The sequence below is a fragment of the Glycine soja genome, chromosome 9 (genome assembly GCF_004193775.1).
Source record: "Glycine soja cultivar W05 chromosome 9, ASM419377v2, whole genome shotgun sequence".
NCBI classification, from domain to species: Eukaryota; Viridiplantae; Streptophyta; class Magnoliopsida; order Fabales; family Fabaceae; genus Glycine; species Glycine soja.
The window spans coordinates 19,824,771-19,847,723 of NC_041010.1; positions in this window are offsets into that span (position 1 = coordinate 19,824,771).

Genomic DNA, 22,953 nt, shown 5'->3' on the forward strand with positions numbered 1-22,953 from the left:
ATTAATAGTAAAATTTATTTTCTTAATATTTAAATGATAGATTAAATATAAATAATACATAAATCTCTTATTTTTATTTAATCTATCATTTAAATATTTATTTATTAAATAAATTTTACCATTTATATTTATTCAAATATTTAATTATAAATACTAATTTTCATATTATATAATAACATTTATTGATTATTAGCAATACTGATAATATTGAAAATATAAAAAATGATCATTAATTGATCAATTTTTAATTGCAGGTTATTAAATCTTTAACATCGTTTTTTAACTGAGCACCGATGTGAAAATCACTATTTTACATCATTTCTTATGATAACACTGATGTAGAAGGTCTAACTTCTACATCATTTCTTAACTGACCACTGATGTAGAAGGTCTAACTTCTACATCATTTTTTAACTGAGCACCGATGTGGAAAACCGCTATTTTACATCATTTTCTATCATAACACCGATGTAGAAGGTCTCACTTCTACATCGTTTCTTAACTCAGCACCAATGTGGAAAAACACTATTTTACATCGTTTTCTATGATAACACCGATGTAGAAGGTCTAACTTCTACATCGTTTCCTAAGTAAGCACCGATGTGGAAAAATGTTGTCTTTCTACAACGGTGGTTGGAGGACCGATGTTGAAACTTTTAACTTTCAATAACATCCTATTCAACATCGGTTGACCACCGATGTAAAATGTGCTTTTTCCACCAATGTTGAAATCGCTTTTCTAGTAGTATTAATTTCATTTTTATATCAATAAGATTTACAAAATCAGGAGTCCAAAAGTAATAAAATCAAAGATTAAACTGACATATATTTCTAAACTAGGGTTACCAAACATGTGAGGTTGATCATGATGACATTTTGACATTGCCTCCTTGTACTAATTAACCAGAGTTACCAAACCAGTGATAGAATTATAATAAATGAAAAGGAAGTTTTTTTTTTCACAAACAAATTGCAATAAAAGAAAAATGATTTCAAATAATGGCATTAATTGCTTCCCACAAATGCCCCTATTTAAATGTCTTTGATATAATTTATTATTTCATTAAATATTGATGACAATTACAATAGTAAAAAATTGTGCGAATATTACTTTCTTTTTTTCCCGTAGTTTTCTGAATATTTTATCAGTTCTTCTCTCAACCATTTAAATTGATGATTGTGATTTTCTGTTTGTGTAAATATTCTGTCAACTAAATTACTGTTCCTAGGAAACATAATATAAAGCTATCATTTTTCTATTGTTAAAGAAAAAAATTTAGACCTTTTTTAATATATTTGCAGCTTTGCTCAAATCTTAGTCTACACAATTCAAGTTCATGGAATGAAAAATGAATATATGTTTGTTTCTCTCTCTCTGGACTTGAAGTATAATGAAATAGAAAAATGTTGGAGAGTGCAAATTCGTATAGTGTGAAATGAAATATTCTTATATGTCCATTAGCACCCACCATTTCAGATACGGGTGCAGTCCAATCCAAACCATGGTCATATAATGCACATGTAATTTTAATTTATCCTTTTGAGAAATGGAATTTGATATCACTTTTCTTTCAATTTACCAACAAGAAACTAGCTAGCTAGATAGACGAATTGATTAAAATTCATTGTAAAACACATGACAACTAGACCAGACCAACCACTAGAAGATGTTCTAGATTTTCAAATGCAAATCCAGCTTTGCCTTCTCGATTGCTTCCTTCTCCAAACCCGGTGGTCCGAGTATAAGAGTAGTGACTTCTACTTCGGCATCAGATACATGCAAGCCGAGTGTCAACAATGACCTAGGCAGTGGGGCTTCACCCTCCTGTCCAACAGCCCATCCATCAACATGCAACAGGTTATATTGAGGCTCACACCCTGATCTAGAATGTTGCATGTGACAGGCCTGTCCATGACGAACAGGAGGTCCAAGGTCATGTGAGGTAGCTTGAGCGATCACATTAGTGGTGATTGTTGTAACAATAGTTTATGACAAACCGAAAAAATTACTGGCTGAGTCGTGGACAATGTCGCTTTCTTTAAGACGTTTTGTGGCACTGCCAAAAATTGTGCAAGCAGACTATCAACCACGAAGTCCCCAGGATAAAATAGCCCAGATCACTGTATAAGATTCCCACTGCACTGAGGGAACCTTTCTAGAATTACACCCTCTTGTATGACTTGAAAAGTCACTCTAAAACCACCCGAAAATATGACTTGAAAAGTCACTATTATAGCCAACCGAAAATATGACTTAAAAAGTCACTCTTATAGCCAACCAAAAATATGACTTAAAAAGTCACTCTTATAGCCAACCAAAATTATGACTTAAAAAGTCACTCTTATAGCCAACCGAAATTATTGAGCGATAGAAAGAAAGAGGGAGAAGTTTGCCGGAAATGCATCGACTGAAAAATGGGAGGGAGAAAGAAAAGTTGAGGAAATGCTTCTCAACTGGGGCAAGGAAAAATGAAGAGATGAGCTCTCTATATATAGGGAGTGAAACACTATTCAAGTGTTTATCCTGAGCGATGTGGGACTTGAAGCCTTTTTTTTTCTTTTTTTTTCCTTTTTTTTTCAAACTTTCATCCTTTGTTCTAACAATCCCCCACTTGAAATTTGAAAAGAAGATTTTCGAGGATTTCATAAAATTGTGCATAAACAAAGGTGTCATACAACTTGAACCTTTGCATAGTGGGTAAGATTCAGATTTTACTAGAGTGACTCGAAGTCTTGAACTCTATCTTCGACATCAAACCACACACAACCTTTTCATAGGTGTATTCTATAAAGCCCGTGTGTTAAAGGTCATGCACGTCTATCTCGGTATAGTGAACGCTCTAGAAATTTTTGCCCAAAATTTCATATGAAGCGGCCCCCACTTCAACATTCACATAGGTGAGTCTATCAAAAGTACTCCTGTAGCCTAGGTACTCCACTCAACGTAGAGTATAGATCTCATTAAGAATTATGAATTTTTTTTCATAACTCATTCTCTTGTTACTTCAGGAATCATGCTGCTTTCACTTATAACAACATGTTCATCTCATATCACTTCATAACTTGTTATTACCCATTGAACCTAGTTCTTGGGATCTCCAATCATTTAGGTCGGGTTACCATCATGAATGATCATCACAGTAAGGGCAATAGTCCCATTCTTTTAGAAGTGTTATGGACTTTCTCTCTAGCTAATCCTTTCATCACATGATCTGCTAAATTATCATCAGTGCGTACGTGATCCACTCTAACAGCTCCTGTTGAGATTAATTCTCTAACAGTGTTGTGCTTACGATGTATCTGTCGTTTCTTACCATTGTAATAACGGTTCTCAATTTTTGCAATAGCCGCGGTACTATCGCAATGGATCAACACAGCTGGTATCGGTCTTTCTCATAAAGGAATCTCTACAAGTAAGCTTCTCAGCCAACTTGCTTCCTCACTAGCAGTTGCTAGTGCTATCATCTCATATTCATTGTGGACTGAGCTAAGATAGTCTGCTTCTTTGACTTCCAAGAAACAGCCCCACCAGCTATGCTAAATATATAGCCGTTGGTTGCTTTGGAATCATCTGAAAGAGTGTTCCAATCTGCATCGTTGTATCCTTCAAGTATAACAAGAAACCTTTTATAATGTAATCCAAGGTTTATGGTTCTTTTAAGGTACCTCATTACCCTTTCAATAGCGTGCCAGTGCTCCATACTAAGTCTACTGGTAAACCTGCATAATAATCCCACAACATAGGCTATGTCGGGTCTAGTACAATCAGTGGCATACCTAAGGCTGCCAATGATACTTGCGTACTCAGTTTGTCGTATACCTTCACCAGTGTTCTTAAACAATTTTACACTTGGATCATATGATGTACTAGCAGGTTTACTGTCAAAGTAGTCATATTTCTTTAAGATCTTCTCAATGTAGTGAGATTGATCCAGAGAAATTCCCTCTTTTGACCTAGTAATCTTAATACCAAGGATTACACTTGCTTCTCCGAGGTCTTTCATATCAAAGTTGTTACACAACAATGATTTCACATCGTTCACTACATGAATATTTGAACCAAATATGAGAAGGTCATCGACATATACACATATGATAGTGCAAATATTATTTATAGACTTGTAGTAAATGCATTTGTCACTTTCATTCACCTTAAACCCATTTGAGACTATTAAGTTATCAAACTTTTCATGCCATTGCTTAGGTGCTTGTTTTAGACCATACAAAGATTTATCTAACTTGCAAACTTTATCTTCTTGTCCATGAATCACAACCCCTTCAGGTTGTTCCATATAGATTTCCTCTTCCAATTCATCATTTAAAAAAGCAGTTTTAACATCCATTTGGTGTACCACTAGACTGTGAATAGCAGCAAGAGATATTAGCACCCGAATAGGTTTTATTCTAGTGACTAGTGAAAAGGTGTCGAAAAAATCCACATTCTCTCTTTGCCTAAAACCCTTGGCTACAAGGCGAGCTTTGTATTTATCCACAGTACCATCAGGTTTTAGTTTCTTTTTCAAGATCCATTTACAACCAATTGGTTTGCAACCAGAAGGCAAGTCTACTAAATGCCATGTTTTGTTAGATTCTAAAGAATCCATCTCATCAGTAATGGCTTCTTGCCACAAGTCAGCATCCAAAGAAGACAAAACTTCTTGGAGGTTTGATGGATCCTCCTCTAATGTATAGGCCATATAATTGGGCCCATAATCTTTAGCAATTCTTGCTCTCTTACCTCTTCGAGGCTCTATATCTAGTTCTGGTTGTGCAAGATTTTCACTACTAATAGCAGGAAGATAACTGGATGAAGTACCCCCACTATCCCTTAATTTAAAAGGAAATTTATTTTCATAAAAATCAGCATCATTTGACTCTATGATCACTTTTGCGTTTAGGTCATAAAACCTATACGCTTTTCTATTAATAGCTTAACCAATGAACACACATTCATAGGCTCTACTTGCAAGTTTAACCCTCTTAGGGTCTGGGATCCTTACATAGGCCAGACATCCCCAAGTTCTCAAATAAGACAAATTTGGTTGTCTTTTTCTTTAATATCTCATAGGGAGATGTCTTGCTTTTTGATTTGGGGATTCTATTTAGCACATAAGAAACAATTAACAAAATTTCGCCCTACCAAAAAGATGTTGCACTAGAACTCAACATAGTAGCTACAACTAATTCTGTAAAAGTTATGTTCTTTCTTTCAGCTTTACCGTTCATTTCAGGTGAATATGGAGCAGTCGTCTCATGTATGATTCCATGCAAATTATAAAACTCATTAAGCAAACTGGAATCATACTCTGTGCCTATATCACTTCGAAGTTTCTTAATTTTCTTATTGAATTGATTTTCAATTTCTGTTACAAATAACTTAAACATGTCAAGCTCTTCAATTTTACTTTAAACATAGCACGATCATAGTAGACATTGCGGGAGGCGCCAGTGTCTACCCACCATCCATCTGATCCTCCAATCATATTGATCTCAGTTATCACAGCTATCTATGGCTCTTGAGTCATGTTAGCCTGGGGAGCACCTGTCATTGAAGGATTTCTACATTTACGTGCCATATGTCCCGGTTTGCCACAATTGTAGCAGAGGAATGACTCACCGGGATTATTCTTGGCAAGTGGATGTTGTCTAGCATGTTGGACCCTTGGGGGGTTCTTGTTGCGGTTGGAGGTATTGCTCACATTGCGGTTCTGATTCTTAAAGTTTTTGCCAATAGGCTTCAGAACTGCACCTGTGTTCTTCCTTTTAGTGTTGTTGTGAGACACAACCAACACTTCATCTTTCCGATCTTGTCTGTGTGCCTCTTCCTCAATGTGCAGACGTGTGAGCAGAGACTCCAAAGGGAATTCTTTGGTCTTGTGTCTGAGAAGGTTTTTGAAATCCTTCCAGCCAGGAGGCAGTTTGTCTATGATGACAACAACCTGAAATTGCTCATCCAATGCCATACCCTCTGATATGATATCATGAGCAATTTTCTGTATCTCATGGGATTGAGACTCTACTAATTTATCATCAGTCATTTGATACTTGAGGTAGCGGCTAACAACATACTTTTTAGTCCCAACTTCCTGAGTATCATACTTCTTTTCCAAACCTAGCCAAACTAATTTGGCAGACTTATATGGGCTATAATAATCATAGAGATCATCAACTAACCCATTCAGAATGAAATTCTTGCATAGGTAATCATTTTCATTCTAGAAAGCTAATTCCATAGTCATTTTATCCTTCACTTCCTTCTCAGCATCCTCAGGTACCACCGGAATATCGGTGTTCAAAACATAGGCAACTTTCCTCATAGTTAAAGAAAACATCATCTTTTGTTGCCAACGTTTGAAATGATACCCTTCAAACCTAAAAGGTTTGTTGAGGTCATTGTTGTTTGAGCCACTAATATCTACGGTAGCCATAGCAAAATCGAAACCGTCTTAAAATTGTTGTAACAATAGGTTATGGCAAAATAAAAAAATTATTGGCTGAGTCGCGGACAATGTCGCTTTCTTTAAGACGTTTCGTGGCACTGCCAAAAATTATGCAAGCAGACTATCAACCACGAAGTCCCCAGGATAAAACAGCCCAGATCATTGTATAAGATTCCCACTGCACTGAGGGAACCTTTCTAGAATTACACCTTCTTGTATGACTTGAAAAGTCACTCTAAAGCCACCCGAAAATATGACTCGAAAAGTCATTATTATAGCCAATCGAAAATATGACTTAAAAAGTCACTCTTATAGCCAACCGAAAATATGACTTAAAAAGTCACTCTTACAGCCAACCGAAATTATAGAGCGACAAAAAGAAAGAGGGAGAAGTTTGCCGGAAATGCATCGGCTGAAAAATGGGAGGGAGAAAGAAAAGTTGAGGAAATGCTTCTCAACTGGGACAAGGAAAAATGAAGAAATGAGCTCTCTATATATAGGGAGTGAAACACTATTCAAGTGTTTATCCTGAGCGATGTGGAACTTGAAACTTTTTTTTTCTTCTTTTTTTTCCTTTTTTTTTTCAAACTTTCATCCTTTGTTCTAACAGTGATGGTGATGACAACACAGAAGTAACGCTATGGTCGTCTAAAAGTATTAACTTTATGGTTTCACTCAACGTGGTAGAGTTGTCGTCAGTCATTTTGGTTGTGATGGATTCTCAAACTACAAGTGCTACAAACTTAATGTGTTGGGAGTGCAAACTTGGCCAAAGAGCAGTGGACGTGTTTGGGGTTCTAGTCACTCAAAACAACCTTTTATTGTCATATATATAGCTACTTTTGCTTGACATATTAGTTATTAACTAAGAAGTATTTGGGGATAAATTAATGTAACTTGACAAACCAATTGTATTGACAGATGGGAATGCTTTGTATCTTATTTGTGGGACTGGGACATGTGTAAATGTTATAATTTTGCTGCCTGTTGTAAATCGTTGCACATCATGAAATAAGATCAGAATGTTTTCATAAAAAATTCTTTTCCTATTTTAAAAAAAAAGTGTATGACAATGTTAATAAAATTAGTGATACCAAATAAGAGGGATTAATTGTTCCCCTCAAATGCCCATATTCGATCTACTTTTTTCCTGCTTTCATAATAATAATAATAATAATAATAATAATAATAATAATAATAATAATAATAATAAAGTAGTTATAAAACTATAACTAATTTTATAGAAATGATTATTTCAAATTACTTATTTTTATATTTATCCTTAACCGGTTATATAACTTATCTAGATATAATTTTTTTTTATTTCAAATAATTAATTATTATCTCTGGTTTCAAATATAAGAAAAAAAATGATACACTAATAAGAAAGTTAGTTAACCACATTTAATTGCATAAATTTCAATTAAATTTATATTTTTTCAATTTACCCTTCATTGGAGTTTGATATCAAGATGAGAAAAAGTCATTGAAACTAACATCTCCATTAAATGAAAGATATTTTAAAGATAACATCATTAAATAAGGTAAAGTTAGTTTTAATTTTCTTATATTTGAGACCATGAAAAAAGTTTTTGTTTTTCTGTATATTTCAGACCAAAGAAAGTATATTCAAAAAACGCTTATCAAACCAGTTTTTAAAATCAATAACCAGTTATAGCAAATTATAAGTAGTTATAGTTATTATAAATACTTATAATCTCAATATTTTTTAGTTATAGTTATGGTTATTTAAATGACCAAACTATGACCACCCCTACTAATTTGTGGTCAAAACTGTATAATATGTAAAGTGATTTCTATAGACTGATGTTAAAAATCATATACAACATCCATTTTAGTAAAACAGATGTTGAATGTGCTATACGATATTGGATTTGTCAAAAACGATGTTGAAATGTACTATGCCACATTGATTTTGGTTAAAATCGATGTTGTATAGCACATATCGATCTTGTATAACACATTTCAATATCAATTTTGACAAAATCCATGTAAATTGTCATTTTATTAAAATGTTTTTTTGGTTCTTACAATAAACTCAACCTGTAATTCAAAGTAGGATTTACTATCTTTTAGTCCTTAAACTTTTTAAAATTTTTGTTTTTAGTCCCCCAAACTTTTTTAATCAAATTTTTAGTCTTTAACTTTTTGTTTCGTCTTTGATGTTTAGTCCCTTAATTTTTTTTTTCGGTTCTTACTTTTAGTCCCTTAAAAGGATTACAAATAAGGATGGAAAAATGTTAAAGGACTAAAATTAAGGATGAACAAAAAGTTAAGGGACTAATAATAGACTTAACAAGTTTAGGGACTAAAACCAAAAAAATTAAGTAATTTATGGATTAAAAAGATAATTTATCCTTCAAAACATAACGAGTCCCAAGCAGTTTTAGTGATACAATGTATATTTATATAGGAATTACTATTACATTTACAAATAGTTAACTAAATGATGTCATAACAATATCAAAAAAGAAAATTTTATATATAAATGTCAGGTAAGATCTTCACTATTAAAATGAAATAATGGCATTAAATGTTGTTCACTATGCAAGCATAAGCCAGATATATATGGGGTTTTCTTTCTCATGAAACAATGGCATTAAAATGAAACAATGACATTAAATGAATTTTTCTTAGGCGTCTAAAATCGAAATATATTTATAGTCTTTATGATATTCTCCCTTTGCATGACCACCTCACGTGAAAATAGTAGTAAGAGCAAGCATCTCTATATAGTAGCATAGAGTAACATATGTAAATGCTTTTCTCCACTTGTACATGTACATCAGCTAGCAAATCTAATTATATACTCTTGCTGATCCATCAAGTATAGAAGAAGTTCCCAAATCAGAAGTTTAGATCCTGCTTTGTCAAATTAAGATAGGAACTCATCTAGTAATGAGCACTTTCCATTAAAATACCTGAATAAGAATAGCTTAGTTCAACACCAAGAAAAAGGTACGTAGGATGACAAAAGCAGAAGAATCATACTTTATGAAACAAGAGCTCAAGCAAATCAAGTGCACTACCAGAAAATTGACTTGAACAACAGGAAAAAAATAGTTCTATTTGCTAGTTGGAGCAGTTCATCATGTATTCACTGCATCAAGTACCCTTACAATTTTTAAAAAACAGATTGCCAAGCTTAAACACAATTATGCAACAAAAAATAGAAGTTTCCATAAGATATAATAAATTTAAAATGTGCTTTCTAAGTTGATACCTAACATCATAATAACATAAGCTGATTGCAATTTCAAAGTTCTTTATACTCTTAGAAAAAAGGTCCATACACTCTTAATTTCTCCTTTTCTTTCAAATCTTATGATTAAGTGAACACATTCTCAAATCAAGAAAACGAAATCATATGATTGAATTGAATACTTATCTTCTAATGATGTTTCTCTGTTCACAAATAAAACCAAATGGTTGAACTTAGTTAAGTAATAATCATAACATGAAATAGCAGAAAAAGGTCAGCCATCATAAATTGAATTAATCATTTTTACACCCTAAGTAGTAATCATAACAATCATGTCTAATAGAGCTGCTAAATATTTAGCTCACCTCTCTGCCATCTATGGAATTCAGTAGTTGAACTTAGATACTTGTCCTATTAATGGCTCCAAGGATAGTCTTCTATTTTTATAAATCATTAGGAAGTAGGAAGACAAAAAATCAATAGAAATTAGCATAGTTACAGACTATCCATGATAATAAAAATGCACTCCCTAGACAACAAAAACAAGAATAACAGAATTTCTAACATAAATATGAGTTACCCGTCGTTTGCTTTGTTTCTTGCAACTAGTAGCTCTATCCGTGGCTCCAAGGATAGTCTTTTTGTTTTTATAGGATAATAATGTATTATAGGTTAAAAATGAGATGATCCACGTAAAGTGACTTTAGTGTACAATTGGAATAGTATTATAGGTTAATAACGTAACCACGTAAAGTTAAATACAATTGCAGAAAATGAAGTAAATAATCTGACTTTAGTGTATCAACAAGGTCACTAGGAGATAATCCGTTGGATTCATCCTTTGTTTTAGGAAACAATATAACTAGGATACCATTATTTCTTGCATACTCCACACCTCCACAATCTGGTATTAAAATAAAAGAAACAAAGAACAAAGAAGCAATTTATAGTAGACCAAGGCTAATAATAAAAGGTAAATCAAATCATAGCCCAAACATTCCATGTCACACAAATTTGCTTCTTCTAGCCACGGGAGTAATAAATATGATCTTTGAAGGCATGCAATCTTAATCCAGTGACTAATATCAACTAAGCAAGAATTTCGCTAAGCAAAATGATGACACAAAAGGACAAAAATGAAAGTAAAGGGGTTGTATGATAGAGCATTACCATTTCAAAGTAAACTAGAGAAAGTTTATAATTAGCTTGTAAGAGTTTTAGTTTTAAATTTTAATAATACCAGGCTTAGTAAAATGAATTAAATTAAAATGAAAAAAGTCAACAGATCAACGTTTCAAAAATCTGTCTACAACTATAGATTCACTGTTTCAGCCACAATGTCATTCATGTAATGATCCAAGTTCACCAAGTTTGTCAAACTTCCAAGCTTGAGTGGGATTTCCCCAGTTATATTATTACTATTAAGTTCCATGTCATTGATAAGAAAAATGTTTATAGTTGGGCAGAGAAAAAAGTCTAATGAATGACTAATAATGGCATAACACATTTGTACCAATTCTATCGCAGGGGTTAAACTAAAATCTAATAGAAGTCGTTATGTTAAAAATTGAACTACACAAAATGTCAAGGTATATGTGCTATGCAAAAGTGCAGGTCTGCAGGATCAAATCAATTGTAGAACTATAAGTAAATGGAATGAAAGCAATGTGGTTCCACTATGACAAGGAGAGTAACACAAATCCTCTAAAAATCTCATGATGAATGGAAATAAAAAGAAATAATGCCATTGATGAACAAATGTAATAAAAAATTTTTATCAGGACTTGAACATAGAAATACTACATTTTATAGTTTTTACAAAAGAAAGAGTCATTATATAATTAGCATATATTATACTTTAAAAAGCCAAGAACAATATAATTTCTTCTAAGATGATTGGGGATAGAACAAAGTATAACTCCAACGATATCCCAGGTTATTAAGGTCACACAAATACCTCAGTTATATATTGGTTGAATTTTTTCTTTTATCATCTGTTATTAGCCCTTATTCTCATATATATAATAATGAAAGAAGTTGACCTTATAACAAAAAAGGGATGGGTTCCTATAAGCAGGATTAGCAGAATGTCTTTATCGTAGAAAAAACCTTTATCGATTCCCATTCATTTTCATCTGCCTTTTTTTTATCTCATGAAGGAAATCAGTAGGGGATTTTCTTTTTTTCCTTGCATATTCTATGATCTTTTCTTCTTCCCTTTAGTCACTAGCAATTGCTATTATCTAAGTTTCCAACACTAGTGGAGTTGATAGGAAGGTCCTCGTCTGGGACTTGGAAGATGGTTACTGCACTCATTCCTAGCTTTTTTTTCTCAAAAAGATTTGACAAACCATATTTGATATAAGATAATAATTGATTCAAATAGAAGTCTTTAAAGATGAAATTCAGTAATATATTTGCAAGGAAAAGACTGATTGACGCTAATTTTATTTTGGTAAAAGACTGCAACGTAAAATTCAGACTTCTTGCAGATGTTAGATTTACTGTATGTTTACCCCATTTGTGTTTCAGTTTTGAGAAAAAGAATTCAGCAGCCCAGAGCTTAAGGTTCTGATTCCTTGTGATTCCTCATACAACAAAGAAGAAGCCATCTTTACTTAGGCAGCAACCAGAATCAGAAGTGTATGTTGTGACCAAAGGCTCATTGGGGCATTTAATGGAAAAATGATGTAACACCAAACAAAAGGAAACCATTTCCTAACTACAGTGTTAGGGGTCACGTGCAACTCCTTGAGTGGAGCTAGGTCACCCTACGAGACTGTGGTGGCAACTACAGAATCTCCAAGAGAAGCAATGACAAAAAAAGATGCAAAGAAGATGGCGGATAGGGTACCTGGGAATGGCCGCTTTGATGACGGCGACGGAGGACATCAGTGTAGGTGACAACAATTCATGTTGATATTTTGAAAGTTGTAGTGGGAGCATAGGTTGCAGGTGAACCATACGAGGGTTGGGGTTAGAGGAAAATTAGTGTCGAGAATAAAGGGGGAGGTTTTGGGTGAGAGAAGAGGTAGCCGCCATAGTATTTGGGAGAAGAGATTGTGGCAACGGAGGGGTTTGGTTTGAGGGTTTTGAGCAACTAAGAGAGGGAACAAAAGTTTTCGAAGGAGCTAGGGGAAGGACTCATCAGATAGAGTGAAGTTGATATTAAAATAACATTGACATGATCGGTTTTAACAAACCCATCTTAAGCAAAAAAAAAATATCAATATAAGTTTTATGGAAAGTGAATGTTAACATAGCACTCACAACATAAATTTTACAATAAGAATGTTTAGGAAAATTTACAACATTGACTATTTTATAATTGATGTTAACAATAATATTTTATTTATAAAACAAGCACGTTTATATAAAAATTGATTTTTATGAGAATGTTAAGTGAACATTATTAAATCCATATTTTTATTGATGAATTAAGTTAAATATTTATCATTTGTAATAATATGTGGGTGTATTTTTTTGTTTTGTAATTATAGCTTGCTAACTACTTCTTAAAATGAGTGTAAGTTATAGCAAACTCCTATATATAGAGAAATAAAGTTTAAAGAAACAAAAAAAATAGATTGGGATTTTGCTACAAAAGATTATTTTTCCCTAGCTTTGTATTGTGTTGTTGCGATATGTAGTATTCTATGTGTGTTTTCTGTTGTTATAATTGTATTACATGCAACAATTGAGTTTTTGTGGTTTGCTGGATTTATTTAGAAGTGGGCCAATAAACTTCTCTTCTATGTAAATCGACCGTCTGGTTATTGTTTGCGCACATTTCTTGACAACATAAATTCAGATTTATATTAATATATATCCCTCTTTTGCTGTGCAAAAAAAAAAAAAAGAGTTAAGATGATATTTATTTCATGTAGCATAGGAAGAGAACCATATGGATCATAATTACAAGAAGAAATTATGTTTATAAGAGAAAAATGAAGTGATTTTAATTTATTGGTCTACAAGTTATGGAGTGTAACTCAGAAGACACCCAACAAGGCACTTAACATAACATGGGATATCACCCTTTTAGTTAATGTTTCTTAATATATATAGTAATTGAGGAATTGATTTAATGGAAAAATGTTAAATTCAATGACCACGAGTATTATTTACTTCTATCAAGAATCAATCCGACCAATCTGTTCATTTTTGTTGATCCATTTGAGGTTTTATTCATAAAGCGTTCGTTAAAAATTTGAAGACATATGTATGATCATGAATGAACGTCATTCAACTGAAAAGCATTTCTAAGGATCTAACTCAGTCATTGATTTGGCTTGTCCCATAAAATGGAGAGCCCAATTCAAATAGAAGATGATAGATCAATATTCTAATTGACAGCATCTATAAAATATTGTTACAATCAAATTAAAAAGGGTATTGTGTGCTACTGTTATTATAGAAAATAATCATGGGAAGACAAATACTTGCTGGTTACTTGGACATATGATGGATTGATTTTTATTTTTCGTTTTTTTCAAATATAAATAGATAAGTTGGATTTTTGAATTCATTTCAAATACAATAGTTATAATCAGGACTAAAAATGAATCAAATCGAGTCAAAATCAATTCATCTCATACAAAGAAAGAAAAAAAAATAAAGTAAAAAAGAAGTTATGAAAAATAAAATTATATAAAATCTTTAGAAAGATTACATATACATATTATGTATATTTGCTAGTTTTTAGAGACATCATTACATATAAATATTTGTGTGAATATTTTTTTTAGGTATAAACTAAATGATACATTATAACATGACTAAATTGAATAAACAAATATGATACATCTTTTTTAGATTTATTAAAATTAATTCATATAATGTAAGAAAACATATCATTTTTAAGAAAAATGCTATGAACATTCTCATTGACTATCTTTCCATTAAATCATGTCATCACTTAATGTAATAAAATATATCATTTTAAGTAAAAATGTTAGGAAGACTCTCAATGACACTAGCATTCCAACATCTCTTTATAATTGACTAAAATTTATTAAAAAACATTAATTTAAAGATAGGATTTGGTAAAATTAATAATTTTGAATAAGTTTCAATCGGTTGTAGAGTGTATTTACAAACATATCATTAGCATTCCAATAAAATTATGTTACTAAACAGGTGTTGCCAAATTAACCTTTGAGGTTGATCAGTGTGACATGGATGCACATAACACACTAACCAGTGTTAAAAAACATGAGTTAGAATTGGATGAAGCTACATGCATGTTAACCACGTGTATATCTATAATAAAGGGCAAGGAAGTTATTTTTCAAACAAATTGTAATAAAAAAATGATATTAAAACAAGCTAATTAATTACTGGACTCAAATGCCCTTATTCTAAACAGTTTAATTGTTTTGAAATTAATATTAAATGTCAATGTCTTTAATATCATTAATTTTATTTCATTTTATACAGACAGTTTCAACAAAGTATAATTGTGTGAATATTTTAATTTAATTTTTTGAGTGATCTGAATATTTAATGATTTCTTTTCTGGACATTATAACCGTTTGAATAGACTTCTGTCATGTTCTGGTAGCCTAAAACTTAACTTCTCATAAAAAATGCTGTAAATTATATGCGTTACTATTCCTAGGACACAGAAAGTTGTCATTTTTCTAATGTGAAAGAAAAAAATTATGCGTATGTGTTAGTTCTATCCAATTCATCGTCATATAATTCATGGTGCTGTTCTCTCATATGTCCATCAGCGATCCAAATTCCAAACTTTGGTGGTATACCATTTTTAATTTCAATTAGGATATGTACTATTTGGGATTAAACCTGTTTTTGGGTAAGGGAATACGTATAATTTTTCTTACAATTTAGTGAATTTACAAATGTGAAGAAGAACAAAATTAAAGAACTAGCAGATTTTAACACACATGACCAACTACCAAACCATATTAATTAATCGATTGAAATTCATTTAGGACATAATTATTATTGAAAATCCATGACCAACTACCAGACTAACCACGACCTATCACCAACTTGAATTAGCTTGGACTAAATTCACAAGGCCTTGTGAAACATAAATTAGAAAAACAAACAGAATGTAAAAACTCAATTAAGTCTCAAGCAAACTCGATTGAAAACCTTAGACACGAAATTCCCTAAATCTGCAAACTCAAATCCAGCTCTGCCATCCGAATAGCTTCCTTCTCGGAACAGGGTAGACCAATTATGAGGGTTGTGGCTTCATGTTTGCGTTGGATACAGGAGCGTCGATTTCCAACAATGGCCCAGGTGGTGGAAGGTAAGGTCGAAGCTCAACACCCAAAATTCGAACAGACCCAGGTGGTGGTGGGAGGTAAGGTTGAATCTCAATACCCAAAATTCGGATTGTTGTCACAGGCTCCTCCATGATGGACAAGAGGTCAAGTGTCACCCGAGATGACCTGGGTCGCAACATCAGTCGTGATGGTGATGGTGACAACATTGAGGTGACTTTCTTGTCGTCTACATGACTTCGAGATTCATGAAGTGCTTGAAATGATGCATATTTTACTGCTTCACTCGGTTTGGCAGAGTTGTCAGGTGTGTGGAACATTGCGGTGGAGATGGACTGTTAGTCTCTCACACTACTAGTGCAAAAGGTTGTGATGCTGATCATGGTTACAGGAAGTACCTTATATTCATCAGTTGTATGATGTCAGACAAATGGGTTTGTGGGGCCGTGCAAAACTTGGCAACAAAACAGTGGATGTGTGTAGGTTTCTCAGCTTTTACTTGACATTAGTTATGTATTGAGTAGGATTAGGGGATAAATGTGTCTTGACAAGCCCTGTATTGGCAAGTGTGCATGCTTTTTATGTGATTAGAATGCACTTAACAAGTTTTCTTTGCCTATTTTTAAAAGATAAATGTTACTGAGGACAGTAGTCAAAGAATTAAAAAGAAAAAATTATTAAGATGTGTAAAATGATGTTGTTTAAGATTTTTTTTTACACAATCTTATGTATCTTTACACAAAATATTTTTTCTTTTCAATTTTTTAACCAATGTCCTAAAGATTGGTCAGTAAGACATTTTTCTTAAAAATAATTAATTGATCAAACGTTTTCAGGCAGGTCAACCACGTGAGCCTATAAAAAAGAGCAAAGTGATTTTTATTTCTATTCCTAACAAAGCTAATTAAAAATAGTGATGCCAAGTAAGGTGGATTTATTTTTGCCTTCAAATGTCCTTCTACTCTATTTTTTTTTCTTATTGCTTTAACACTATGACTTTATGGCCAAGTCTTTGATATAAAATAATATATATATATATATATATATATATATATATATATATATATATATATATATATAACACTCGTGGATATCTTCTTAACAAGCATCCATGTAAGTATGAGGGTGGGCAAATTGCCCTAATGGGGCTGCTTTTACAAACTAATTCCTCCAATGGGTCTCTTTTAAAAGAATTTCCAACATGGGGCTGTTTTGGTACGTAAAATGCATGCAAACCAACAGTTTCATTGGCGAGTTTGCCCTAGCTGTGACACGTGGCGAAAATGCCACTGCCATTGGCAAAATGCAGTGGTTTCGCCAGTGCCATTAGCGATTTGGCCATGCAAGGGGTCTAGCCAGTTTGACTGGCGATTTGCAGCAGGCTAGGGCACGGCTTTCCAAACTTTTCAGATTTCAGATGGCAGTGCTTTTTTCAAATGGCCGTGCTTTAGACGGTGTCAATGGATATAGCAAGTGTTGTTGGCGAGATCATGCAATATGGATATAGCCATTGGTGCTGGCGAGATCATGCAACTTTAAATAGCATTTTTAAAATTGCTTGCTTTCCTGTGCGTTTTTAAAATTGCTTGCTCTGCGTTTTTGAAAATTGTTGAACCTTTCCTTCTTCAAGTTTAAAGTTTCTCAGCCTTGAAGGTTTGAAGTTCGCAATCAAACAATTGTGTGTGGCATGAAATTTATTTTTTGAAGTAATTTTTTTGAGGTCGGAATAAAGTTTGAATGTGAAGTTTTTATTATTATTTTTTAATCAAATTAGCTTTATATTTGATGCTTCGTTCGTGTGTGTTAAAAATTTGTAAGGGTTGAACTAAAAGTTTGTTTAAAATAAAAAAAATTGTGTCATCATATTTATTTGAAGAAAATATTTTGAGTCCGAAAAAAATTTTGAATAAGAAGTTTCTAGTATTTTTTTAATTAGATTAGGTTGGTGTTGATGCTTTGTTAGTGTGTTAAAAATTGATGAGCCTTCTACTTTCAACTGTGTTTAAAATCAAAAAATTTTATGGCATCATATTTATTAGAAGTAAGTATTTTGAGTGCGGAAAAAAATTTTAATCTGAAGTTGTAGTATTTTTTTAATTAGATTAGCTTGGTGTTCATGGTTTGTTCGTGTGTGTTAAAAATTTACGAGCCGTCAAATTCAACCGTGTTTAAAATCAAAAATTTTTTTGGCATCATATTTATTTGTAGTAAGTATTTTGAGTCCGGGGAAAAAAATTTCAATGTGAAGTGTGTAGTATTTTTTTAATTAGATTAGTTCGGTGTTGATGCTTTGTAATGTAATTAAAATGTCTACTTTGAAAGCGTTGCTTTGTTCTGCCTTTTTAAATTTTTACTTTTAAGTTTCTGGCATCATATTTATTTTAATCTATTGGTAGTAATTTTTTAATTACCTTTTTTTATTTTTAAGTTATTATTGTTAAGATTAATTATTTATAATAGTAACTTCATTGATGGTTTATTTTGCCTTTAAAATTACTACCTTGAAATCGTTCAAGTTTTTTAAGTCTCTGTCATCATATCTATTTGAAGTTAATAATTTTTTTTAGAATAAAGTTTTAATGTGAAGTTCCAGTAAAGAGGCTTTTTGTGATTAGATTTTTTTATTTTGAATTTATTATTATTATGATTAATTATTTAAAATATTGTTTTTGTAGGTACATCATGAAATTCGGTTATAACAGTGTTTTATTTCAATGGAAGGGTATATGAAGAGAATGATGGTGTAATATTTGAAGGCAGTAAAAAAGCGATTCAGATTAAACGTAGAATTAGTTTCAATGCTTTGAAAAAAAAACTGGAGATAAGGTAAAGTTAGAAAATAATAAAATTATTTCTGCTATCAGTTGTAGATTTTTAGTTTCTGGAAAATATGTTGCTTTGCAAATTTGTGATGTCGAAGATGTTGAAACCATACTCAAAAGTTTTCAACAACAAGATAAAAAATTATACATAGAAAAGGATGTGGCTGGTGGTTCTATGTTTCATTCTGCAAATTCTCTTACATCATGTGAAAATAATTTATCTAATAATGAGGCGCAACCGCTAAGAAATGTGAGAAATTTACATGGTGATGAAGATGATGATGATGATTATCTTGTTTCTAACTCATACGTTGAAGAGTCTTTAGACGAAGATGATAGTGTTGACGGTATATCTGATACAGATGATGAAGTCACTGACATGATTCAACCAGTAAGAATTGTTCACCCAGCAGAAGGTATAATTAATTAAATAAAAAATAGGTGAATACATTTATCATTTCAACCAGTAAGAATTGTTCACCCTAACCCTAAGCCCCTAAACCCTAAACCCTAAGCCTTAGTAACATTAGTTATTTTCGTTTGTCTACTTTAGTTTTTTTTAACATTATTTATTATTATAGTTTGATGTGCGACATAAACTGTATCCATTAGTAATCCTTAATAAACTACATACGATAGATTAAGTGTCAAATTCAAATGAGAAACATACAACAACATATTTAATTAAACAGAGACATGATAATCATTCATTATGATATCCGTGATGACGTGAGGATGTGTCACATGATCGATCCCATCGTTGCGCTTGGCGATTAGGATTTCTTCTGCCCCGATGTCTCCCCGTTTCTACTTGGTCAGCCTCAGCAGAAAATTGGTGACGCAAATCAGCACCTAATAAGTCACCTATATCAGGTATTACTCTGGGTACATTCCATTGCGTACCTAATGGGGCGTTAGGTGTTGGAATTGAGGCATCATGTTGTTGTGAAGGGGTCATAGTTGGCCATGAAAAATGAAGATGTGTTTCCGCAACACCACCAAACGAGTGTTTGCTTGCAGAAATATCAGTGTGATGACCTTTGAAAGGATACTGATACATCTGTGTTGGATACTGAGAAAATGTTGGTGGTGTGTAATACATTCCATGGCCACGCTCCGCCATTTGTTGGGAATATTCTTCCGCTTCAACAACCACCCTTCGTCTGCCTATGCCTTGAATTTCAACACTTGACTGGAGAATGTGAAACTCTTGTGCTGGAAATTGATGCTCTGATGCTGGACCATGTGACACAGGCTCAGTGATTCTCTCTTGCTCTTTCGATAAAATCATTATTTTCTCCACATAAGGCACGAGATCATCAACTGTCCATGTATTCCTCCCTTGAGGAGACACCATGTATTGTAATGTCTCTGCAACTTCAGCACACAATTATTAGGGTGAGCAAATTAATGGGCATGATTTAAAAAAAAATTGAAGTTAAATATTCAAAAAACAAAAAAATGCCAATGTAGCTGTGTTTGCATTTTTTGGGTCAACAAACATCTTTGTTTTTTGCCTATACCAAAGACCATGTAGTTGGAGTTAAAGTTCAATAAGCCCTCTTGTCGAGGATAACCGTCGACCCTAAAATCAACTTGTTTGTTCCATTGACCGATCATTGGGGTGAACAGTTGCTCCCAATTTTCATCTTGTTTGCCTTTCAGCGTTATGCCATGAATATTCAAGGGTTGCAAAGGACACCCTGGAATTGGTTGTTGCATTCTAAATTATCTCAAAACTTTATCGGGTTGGTGCCACTCAACAACACGGAAACAAATGAGTGACACCACCGTGCACCACGCTACGCTACACTTCCAACCAAACAAATTGGAGGTAACGCTGACATAACATTTGTTGTGTAAGACTTCCACAAAAACTGCATATAATAATACAGTTGTTAATTTTTACTGAAACATGACATATTATTTATTATTTAACCAATACATTACGATGTTCTTACCTCATGTCGTTTCATGATATCCAATTTGCGACGAAAAACTATCAGATCATCATTGCCAATATGTTATTTTCCTCGTCGCAACCACCTACAAAAAATTATGAAATCATCATTGCCGACACGTTACATTATTAATTATTTTCAAATGAAATCTAATTTTTTAAATGACTAACCTGTGTCTGAGTGGTTTATTTTTTATTACGGGAGGAGTCCTCTTTGGAGCCAAAGTTGTGCATCGTTCCCATGCCCACATTTGGATTAAGATGCACATACCTCCGATTGATTTAGTTTTGTAATTGGTGGCGCTGCACATGTCTCTATATAAATAAGCAAGCAAAGCAGGTCCCCATGCATACGTGCTGCACTCTCTAAAGTCACGTAAAAACTACAGGTATCTTAGGGAAACTTTGCTACTGCTTTTGTTAACAAATAGGACACCTCCTATGAATCTAAGGATCCATGCACGGGTAAACCTTTCTAGTTGTTGTACGTTATCGTCATGGTTATTTAATTGTGAAAAAATGGTGAGCCAACCAACTTAATTTAACCACACTACCTTGAAGTTCACCTTCTTGTGGTCTGACTCCTAACAATTTTTCACATAAATCCGCCCAATCAAGATTTGTTGGACCAATTAATGGTGACCCATCCACACGGAAACCTAATAAAATAGAGACATCTTGAAGAATAATAGTACACTCTCCACATCTCATGTGAAACGTATGTGTTTTGGGCCTCCATCTTTCAATCAAGGCACTAATTAATGCCGCATTTATTTTTAAGTATCACATCTTCATAATCCAATAAAAACTGGATTGCCGTAGTAAAAGAATAATTTTCTCTGGTATTTCTTTTTGACCTTGATACATGGGGACAACTTGTATGATGTGTAATTTTCTGTCTTCTTCCCCATTTCAAATATGTTCTGAAACATGCTTAGCTTGCAACGAGGAAGATGCCATTGATACTACAAAATAAAATATAATATAATAAATTGACAATAAAATTTATACATTAATTGTACATAAAAAAATTAAGTACATTTACAAAAAATTAATTAAATTTATATACCAAATAATTAAAATTTGAATAAATAACAAAATATATATATTTGAAAAACAAAATATATTATACAAATAATAAAATTTAAATATACTCTTCAAATAAATTAAAATACATGCAAACACAACTTTAAATAAATAACTAATTATATTTTTTTAAATTCAAATATTTCAATAACAAAATATATTATACAAATAACAAAAATTAAATATATTCTACAAATAAATTAAATTACATGCAAATATAAATTTAAATATATAAGATAATATTTATATTTGCGGCAAAAAAAAACAATATATATACAAAATTAATACAAACTAACATACAATATCACTAACGTAGCATACAAAATTTAAATAACATAGCAAAATTTTGATATGTTTAAATAATAACTTACAATACCTACAACTAAAACTAAATTAACATACAAAACTAATAACTTAAAATACCTAAAACTAAAACTAACATAGCATACAAAACTAAAACTAACATATAAAACTAATAACTTACAATAACTAAAACTAAAATTACAACTAACGTACCATATAAAACTAAAACCAATACTAATGTACCATATAAAACTAAAACTAACTAACATAACTATGAACTAAAACTAATTAAAATAACATATCAAACTAATAACATAAGATAACTAAAGTTAACGTAATATATAAAACTAAAACTAAACCTAATCTACCATATAAAACTAAGAACTAAAACTAAGTTATACAAAACTAATAACTTACAATACCTAAATCTATTCTATTATATAAAAACTTTATAATATCTAAAACAATTAATTTAATTATCAGAACACAAACAACTAAATAAATAAAATACAAAAAATAATAAATAGCATACCAACTTTTGACAAAACTGAAAATGCAAGAAGAGAAGGGCCAAAGTTCTCCAAAGGTTCTTGCCACCAGCACAAGCGTAAAGGAAATCCAATGTTCTTGCCCCCAGTTATAGGAAAAATGTGTGCTTGCTATCTTTTGAGGGGGGCTTTATAATTCACGAAGCGCAAATCGCCAGCAGTGGCGATACCCGAAGCGCAAATTGCTAGTCACAATGGTGATTCCCTCTGCAACTCCTGCACCTCCTGCACCCCTGTGCCTGCCCAACCCTAGCCTATGCACATACGTAGACTGGACTCGCCAGTCAACCCAGCGAGATGTGTCCACGTAGGAC